This window comes from Arachis hypogaea, chromosome 9 (assembly GCF_003086295.3).
Source record: "Arachis hypogaea cultivar Tifrunner chromosome 9, arahy.Tifrunner.gnm2.J5K5, whole genome shotgun sequence".
In the NCBI taxonomy this organism is placed as follows: domain Eukaryota; kingdom Viridiplantae; phylum Streptophyta; class Magnoliopsida; order Fabales; family Fabaceae; genus Arachis; species Arachis hypogaea.
The window spans coordinates 30,849,404-30,858,650 of NC_092044.1; the positions used below are offsets into that span (position 1 = coordinate 30,849,404).

Sequence of the window (9,247 nt, forward strand, 5' to 3'; positions counted from 1 at the left end):
ATCATTCTGAACTTCAAAGGATAAAGGGAGATGCCAAAACTGTTCAGAAACAAAAAGCTACAAGCCCCGCTCATCTAATAAGAATCTGAGCTCCACTTAAAAACTCTGAAATATTGTTACTTCTTAATTTCTCTTCATCCTATTTTATTTATCTAGTTGCTTGAGGACAAGCAACAGTTTAAGTTTGGTATTGTGATAAGCGGATATTTTATACGCTTTTTGGGGGTAATTTCATGTAGATTTTAGTATGTTTTAATTAGTTTTTAGTAGGATATTATTCGTTTTTAGGCAAAAATCATATTTCTGGACTTTACTATGAGTTTGTGTGTTTTTCTGTGATTTCAGGTATTTTCTGGCTGAAATTGAGGGAGCTGAGCAAAAATCTGAGTTAGGCTGAAAAAGGACTGCTGATGCTATTGGATTTTGACCTCCCTGCACTCAAAATAGATTTTCTGGAGCTACAGGAGTCCAATTGGCACGCTCTCAACAGCGTTGGAAAGTAGACATCCAGGGCTTTCCAGAAATATATAATAGTTCATACTTTGCACGAAGATAGATGACGTAAACTGGCATTCAACGCCAGTATCATGCTGCTGTCTGGCGTCCAGCGCCAGAAACAGGTTACAAGTTGGAGTTCAACGCCCAAAACACGTCACAACCTGGCGTTCAACTCTAGAAACAGCCCAAGCACGTGAGAAGCTTTAGTCTCAGCCCCAGTACACACCAAGTGGGCCCCAAAAGTGGATTTCTGCACCAATTATCTTAGTTTACTTATTTTCTGTAAACCTAGGCTACTAGTTTACTATTTAAACAACTTTTAGAGGATTACTTTGTACACCATGACATTTTCAGATCTGAATTTTATACACTTTGACGGCATGAGTCTCTAAACTCCATTGTTGGGGGTGAGGAGCTCTGCAGCGTCTCAATGAATTAATGCAATTGTTTCTATTTCACTCAAACGTGTGTGTGTTCCTATCTAAGATGTTCATTCGCGCTTAATTGTGAAGGAGGTGATGATCCGTGACACTCATCACCTTCCTCAATCCATGAACGTGTGCCTAACAAACACCTCCGTTCTACATCAGATTGAATGAGCATCTCTTAGCTTCTTTAATCAGAATCTTCGTGGTATAAGCAAGAACTGATGGCGGCCATTCTTGAGGATCCGGAAAGTCTAAACCTTGTCTGTGGTATTCCGAGTAGGATTCAAGGATTGAATGGCTGTGACGAGCTTCAAACTCGCGATTGCTGGGCGTGATGACAAACGCAAAAGGATCAATGGATCCTATTCCAACATGATCGAGAACCAACAGCTGATTAGCCGTGTTGTGACAGAGCATCTGGACCGTTTTCACTGAGAGGATGGGAAGTAGCCACTGACAATGGTGACACCCTACATACAGCTTGCCATGGATGGAACTTTACAAACAATTGAGTTGAATATTACATTGTAGAAATTCAGAGGGCAAAGCATCTCCAAAACTCCAACATATTCTTCATTAATAAAGTAACAATTCCTTATTCCAAACACTTTTACTTCTTACAATTAAATCCAAATAATCTTATTGGCATCCTGACTAAGACTAATAAAATAAACATAGTTTGCTCCAAACCAATAATCTCCGTGGTATCGACCCTTACTCACGTAAGGTATTACTTGGACGACCCAGTGCACTTGCTGGTTAGTTGTACGGATTACAAATTCGTGCACCAGTCCTCTACAGAGAGTAGTGCTTTAGCTTCTCTTAGCTTTCGCTTCAAGGTCCTTTCAGGTTCAGGGTTAGCCTCAACAAGAATGCTTTTATCTTTGCTCCTGCTCATATGAAAGAGAAGAGAATAAGAAAATATGGAATCCTCTATGTCACAGTATAGAGAATCCTTGAGGTGTCAGAGGAAAAGAAGAATAGAAGGAGGAGGTAAAAGAATTCAAACTTATCAAGAGGGATAGAGTTCGATTGTGCATTGAGGAGGAGTGTTAGTCCATAAATAGAAGGATGTGAGAAGAGGGGAAGAATTTTCAAAAATTAAAGTTGGGAAAGAAATAAAGTGATTTTTAAAAAGATTTTGAAATTAGAAATCAAAAAGATATGATTAAAAATTAATTTTGAAAAAGATGTGATTAAAAAGATATGATTGAAAAACAATTTAAAAAAAGATTTGATTTTTAAAATTAATGACTTGGCTAACAAGCAATTTAAAAGATATGATTCAGACATTAAACCTTTCTCAACAGAAAAGGCAACATACTTGAAATGTTGAATCAAATCATTAATTGTTAGCAAGTATTTTTGAAAAATGGAAAGAAATTGATTTTGAAAATATATGATTGAAAAGATATCATTTGAAAAAGATTTGATTTTGAAAAATTATGAAAACTTGAAAAAAAATTTGAATTAAAAACAAAATCTTCCTTCTTGTGCCATCCTGGCGTTAAACGCCCAAAATGGTATCCATTCTGGCGTTTAACGCCCAAAATGCTACCCTTTTGGGCGTTAAACGCCCAGCCAGGTGTCCTGGCTGGCGTTTAAACGCCAGTTTTCCTTCCTCACTGGGCGTTTTGAACACCCAGCTTTTTCTGTGTAATTCCTCTGCTGTATGTTCTGAATCTTCAATTCTCTGTATTATTGACTTGAAAAGACACAAATTAAAAATTTTTTTGAATTTTTAATGATGAGGAATAATCAAAATGCAACTAAAATCAAATAAACAATGCATGCAAGACACCAAACTTAGAAGTTTGTATACTATTGACACTAACAAATTGAGAATGCATATGAGAAACAACAAAACACACAAGACAAGAGAATTTAAAGATCAGAGCAAGGAAATCATCAAGAACAACTTGAAGATCAATGAAGAACATAATGCATGTGATTTTCGAAAATTAGAAGAATAAAGACATACAATTGACACCAAACATAAAATGAGACACTAGACTCAAACAAGAAACATAAAAATATTTTTGATTTTATGATTTTATAAATTTTTTTGGATTTTTTTTCGAAAATTATGTGGAGAAAGAAAAATAAAGGATTCAAAATTCTTAATGAGAATTTCAGGAATCATGCAATGTTAGTCTAAAGCTTTAGTCTAAAAAGATTAGACATGGCTAGCCAAGCTTCAGCAGGACATTACATTCAAGAGCTAAATTGATGAAAATCAATCAGCTTTGGTGATGATAAGAACATCACCTTAAAACTCTAGAATTCATTCTTAAAAATTCTGAAGAAAAATACCTAATCTAAGCAACAAGATGAACCGTCAGTTGTCCAAACTCGAACAATCCCCGGCAACGGCGCCAAAAACTTGGTGCACGAAATTATGATCATCAATGGCGCCATCAACATGGTACGCTCAATTGCAATCTCAACTCTTTATCACAACTTCACACAACTAACCAGCAAGTGCACTGGGTCGTCTAAGTAATAAACCTTACGCGAGTAAGGGTCGATCCCACGGAGATTGTTGGTATGAAGCAAGCTATGGTCATCCTGTAAATCTCAGTCAGGCGGATTCAAATGGTTATGGAGGATTGATAATTAAAAGATGAATAAAACATAAAATAAAGATAGAGATACTTATGTAATTCATTGGTGAGAATTTCAGATAAGCGTATGGAGATGCTTTGTCCCTTCCGTCTCTCTGCTTTCCTACTGTCTTCATCCAATTCTTCTTACTCCTTTCTATGGCAAGCTGTATGTTGGGCATCACCATTGTCAATGGCTACAGTCCCGTCCTCTCAGTGAAAATGTTCAACGCGCTCTGTCATAGCACGGCTATTCATCTGTCAGTTCTCGATCATGTCAGAATAGAATCCAGTGATTCTTTTGCGTCTGTCACTAACGCCCCACAATCGCGAGTTTGAAGCTCGTCACAGTCATTCAATCCTTGAATCCTACTCAGAATACCACAGACAAGGTTTAGACCTTCCGGATTCTCAAGAATGTTGCTGATGAGCGGATAATTTGTACGCTTTTTGGCATTGTTTTTAGTATGTTTTTAGTGTGTTTTTAGTATATTTCTATTAGTTTTTAGTTAAAATTCACTTTTCTGGACTTTACTACGAGTTTGTGTGTTTTTCTGTGATTTTAGGTATTTTCTGGCTGAAATTGAGGGACTTGAGCAAAAATCTGATTCAGAGGCTGAAAAGGACTGTAGATGCTGTTGGATTCTGACCTCCCTGCACTCGAAGTGGATTTTCTAGAGCTACAAAAACTCAATTGGCGCGCTCTCAACGGCGTTGGAAAGTAGCCTTCCTAGGCTTTCCAGCAATATATAATAGTCTATACTTTGTCCGATATTTGATGGCCCAAACCGGCGTTCCAAATCAGCTCAAAACTGCCCGGCGTTAAACGCCGGAACTGGCACAAGAATGGGAGTTAAACGCCCAAACTGGCACAAAAGCTGGCGTTTAACTCCAAGAAGAGTCTCTACACGAAAATGCTTCAATGCTCAGCCCAAGCACACACCAAGTGGGCCCGGAAGTGGATTTTTATATAATTTACTTATCTTTGTAAACCCTAGGCTACTAGTTCTCTACAAATAGGACCTTTTACTATTGTATTTTCATCTTTGGATCATTTTAGATCTTTTGATCATCTTTGGACGCCTAGTTCTTAGATCATTGGGAGGCTGGCCATTCGACCATGCCTAGACCTTGTTCTTATGTATTTTCAACGGTGGAGTTTCTACACACCATAGATTAAGGTGTGGAGCTCTGCTGTACCTCGAGTATTAATGCAATTACTATTGTTCTTCTATTCAATTCAGCTTATTCTTGTTCTAAGATATTCATTTGCACCCAAGAACATGATGAATGTGATGATTATGTGACACTCATCATCATTCTCACTTATGAACGAGTGCCTGACAACCACTTTTGTTCTACAAGCAAACAAGGCTTGAATGTTTATCTCTTGGATCCCTTAATCGGAATCTTCGTGGTATAAGCTAGAATTGATGACGGCATTCAAGAGAATCCAGAAGGTCTAAACCTTGTCTGTGGTATTCTGAGTAGGATTCAATGATTGAATGACTGTGATGAGCTTCAAACTCGCGATTGTGAGGCGTTAGTGACAGACGCAAAAGAATCACTGGATTCTATTCCGACATGATCGAGAACCGACAGCTGAATAGCCGTGCCGTGACAGGGTGCGTTGAACATTTTCACTGAGAGGATGGGAGGTAGCCACTGACAACGGTGAAACCCTACATACAGCTTGCCATTGAAAGGAGTAAGAAGGATTGGATGAAGACAGTAGGAAAGCAGAGAGACGGAAGGGACAAAGCATCTCCATACGCTTATCTGAAATTCTCACCAATGAATTACATAAGTATTTCTATCTTTATCTTTATGTTTTATTCATACATCATCCATAACCATTTGAGTTTGCCTGACTAAGATTTACAAGGTGACCATAGCTTGCTTCATACCAACAATCTCCGTGGGATCGACCCTTACTCGCATAAGGTTTATTACTTGGACGACCCAGTACACTTGCTGGTTAGTTGTGCGAAGTTGTGAAATTATGTGTGTACCATGGTATTGAGCACCAAGTTTTTGGATTCATTACCGGGGATTATCTGAGTTGTGAAAAGTAGAGATCACAATTTCGTGCACCAAGTTTTTGGCGCCGTTGCCGGGGATTGTTTGAGTTTGGACAACTGACGGTTCATCTTGTTGCTTAGATTAGGTATTTTTCAGAGTTCTTAAGAATGAATTCTAGTGTTTCAAGGTGATGTTCTTATCATCACCAAAGCTGATTGATTCTCATCGATCTAGCTCTTGAATGCAATCTCCTGCTAAAGCTTGGCTAGCCATGTCTAATTCCTTTAGACTGAAGCTTTAGACTAACATTGCATGATTCCTGGAATTCTCATTAAGAATTTTGATATCTTTATTTTCTTTTTCCACTTAATTTTCGAAAAATCTAAAAAAAATTACAAAATCATAAAAACAAAAAATATTGTATATTTCTTGTTGAGTCTAGAGTCTCATTTTAAGTTTGGTGTCAATTGCATATTTCTGTTCTTCTTGCATTTTTCATGTGTCTTCAGTAATCTTCAAGTTGTTCTTGATGATTTACTTGCTCTGATCTTTAAATTCTCTTATCTTGAGTGTTTTGTTGTTTATCATATGCATTCTCAACTTGTTAGTGTCAATAGTATACAAACTTTTAAGTTTGGTGTCTTGCATGCATTTGTTTATTTGATTTCAGTTGCATTTTTTATTATTCCTCATTATTAAAAATCCAAAAAAATTTTAATTTGTGTCTTTTCAAGTCAATAATACAGAGAATTGAAGATTCAGAACATACAGCAGAGGAATTATACAGAAAAAGCTGGGCATTCAAAACGCCCAGTGAAGAAGGCAAACTGGCGTTTAAATGCTAGCCAGGGTGCCTGGCTGGGCGTTTAACGCCCAAAAGGGTAGTGCTTTGGGCGTTAAACGCCAGAATGTGCACCATTCTGGGCGTTTAATGCCAGGATGGCACAAGAGGGAAGATTTTGTTTTCAATTCAATTTTTTTTTCAAGTTTTCAAAATTTTTCAAAATCAAATCTTTTTCAAATCATATCTTTTCAATCATATGTTTTCAAAATCAATTTCTTTCCATTTTCAAAAATACTTGCTAACAATTAAGGATTTGATTCAACAATTCAAGTATGTTGCCTTTTCTGTTGAGAAAGGTTTAATGTTTGAATCATATCTTTTCTTGTTAGCCAAGTCATTAATTCTCAAAATCAAATCTTTTTAAATTGTTTTTCAAATCATATCTTCTCAATCCCATCTTTTTAAAACCATAACTTTTCAAATCATATATTTTAATCACATCTTTTTCAAAATAATTTTCAATCATATCTTTTTGATTTCTAATTTCAAAATCTTTTTCAAAAATCACTTGATTTCTTTTCCCCCCTTGGTTTTCGAAAATCAATTAGTGTTTTTCAAAATGTTTTTAAATCTTTTACTTAAATTTCGAAAATTTCTTCCCCTCTTCCCACATCCTTCTATTTATGGACTAACACTATTCCTTAATGCACAATTCGAACTCCATCTTTCTTGATAAGTTCGAATTCTTCTACTTCTTCCTTCTATTTTTCTTTTCCTCTGACACCTCAAGGAATCTCTATACTGTGACATAGAGGATTCCATATTTTCTTGTTCTCTTCTCTTTCATATGAGCAGGAGCAAAGACAAAAGCATTCTTGTTGAGGCTGACCCTGAACCTGAAAGGACCTTGAAGCGAAAGCTAAGAGAAGCTAAGGCACAACTCTCTGTAGAGGACCTAACAGAAATCTTCAAACAAGAAGAACCCATGGCAGCCGAAAACAACAACAATGCCAACAATGCAAGGAATGTGCTGGGTGACTTTACTGCACCTACTCCCGACTTCTATGGGAGAAGCATCTCTATCCCTGCCATTGGAGCAAACAACTTTGAGCTTAAGCCTCAATTGGTTTCTCTAATGCAACAGAATTGCAAGTTCCATGGACTTCCATTGGAAGATCCTCATCAGTTTTTAGCTGAGTTCTTGCAAATCTGTGACACTGTCAAGACCAATGGGGTTGACCCTGAGGTCTACAGACTTATGCTATTCCCTTTTGCTGTAAGAGACAGAGCTAGGACATGGTTGGACTCACAACCTAAAGAAAGCCTGAACTCTTGGAAAAAGCTAGCCAATGCCTTCTTGGCAAAGTTCTTTCCACCTCAAAAATTAAGTAAGCTTAGAGTGGAAGTCCAAACCTTCAGACAGAAGGAAGATGAATCCCTCTATGAAGCTTGGGAAAGATACAAATAATTGATCAGAAAGTGTCCTTCTGACATGCTTTCTGAATGGAGCATCATAGGTATTTTCTATGATGGCCTGTCTGAACTATCCAAGATGTCTTTGGATAGCTCTGCTGGAGGATCTCTTCATCTGAAGAAGACGCCTATAGAAGCTCAAGAGCTCATTGAAATGGTTGTAAATAACCAATTCATGTACACTTCTGAAAGGAATCCTGTGAACAATGGGACAAATCAGAAGAAAGGAGTTCTTGAGATTGATACTCTGAATGCCATATTGGCTCAGAACAAGATATTGACTCAGCAAGTCAATTTGATTTCTCAAAGTTTTTCTGGCATGCAAGCTGCATCAGGCAGTACTAAGGATGCTTCATCTGAAGAAGAAGCTTATGATTCTGAGAACCCTTCAATGGAAGAGGTGAATTACATGGGAGAACCCTATGGAAACACCTATAATCCTTCATGGAGAAATCATCCAAATCTCTCATGGAAGGATCAACAGAGACCTCAACAGGGTTTTAACAACAATAATGGTGGAAGAAATAGGTTTACCAATGGCAAGCCTTTTCCATCATCTTCTCAGCAACAGACAGATAATTCTAAGCAGAACCACTCTGACTTAGCAACCATGGTCTCTGATCTAATCAAAACCACTCAAAGTTTCATGACTGAAACAAGGTCCTCCATTAGGAATTTGGAGGCACAAGTGGGACAGCTGAGCAAGAAAATTACTGAACTCCCTCCTAGTACTCTTCCAAGCAATACAAAAGAGAATCCAAAAGGAGAATGTAAGGCCATCAACATGGCCGAACTAGGAGAGGAGGAAGAAGCAGTGAACGCCACTGAGGAAGACCTCAATGGACGTCCACTGGCCTCCAATGAGTTCCCTAATGAGGAACCATGGGAATCTGAGGCTCACACTGAGACCATAGAGATTCCATTGGATTTACTTCTGCCATTCATGAGCTCTGATGAGTATTCTTCCTCTGAAGAGGATGAGTATGTCACCGAAGAGCAAGTTATTTGGTAATACCTTGGAGCAATCATGAAGCTAAATAACAAGTTATTTGGTAATGAGACTTGGGAGGATGAACCCCCTTTGCTCACCAAAGAACTGGATGACTTGTCTAGGCAGAAATTACCTCAAAAGAGACAGAACCCTGGGAAGTTCTCAATACCTTGTACAGTAGGCACCATGACCTTCAAGAGGGCTCTGTGTGACCTAGGGTCAAGCATAAACCTCATGCCTCTCTTTGTAATGGAGAATCTAGGAATCTTTGAGGTGCAAGCTGCAAAAATCTCACTAGAGATGACAGCCAATTCAAGAAAACAAGCTTATGGACTTGTAGAGGATGTTCTGGTAAAAGTTGAAGACCATTACATCCCTGCTGATTTCATAGTCCTAGAAACTGGGAAGTGCATGGATAAATCCACCATCCTTGGCAGACCCTTCCTAG

The 9,247-nt window shown here is 37.9% G+C and overlaps 1 non-coding gene across 1 annotated transcript; it reads right to left on the reverse strand.

Moving 5' to 3' along the window:
* Positions 1-7,725: 7,725 nt before the first annotated feature.
* Positions 7,726-7,833, reverse strand: LOC112713157 (small nucleolar RNA R71). The gene has a single exon (XR_003158132.1). It is a non-coding gene; the product is annotated as a small nucleolar RNA R71 (small nucleolar RNA).
* Between the last annotated feature and the right edge of the window lie 1,414 nt (positions 7,834-9,247).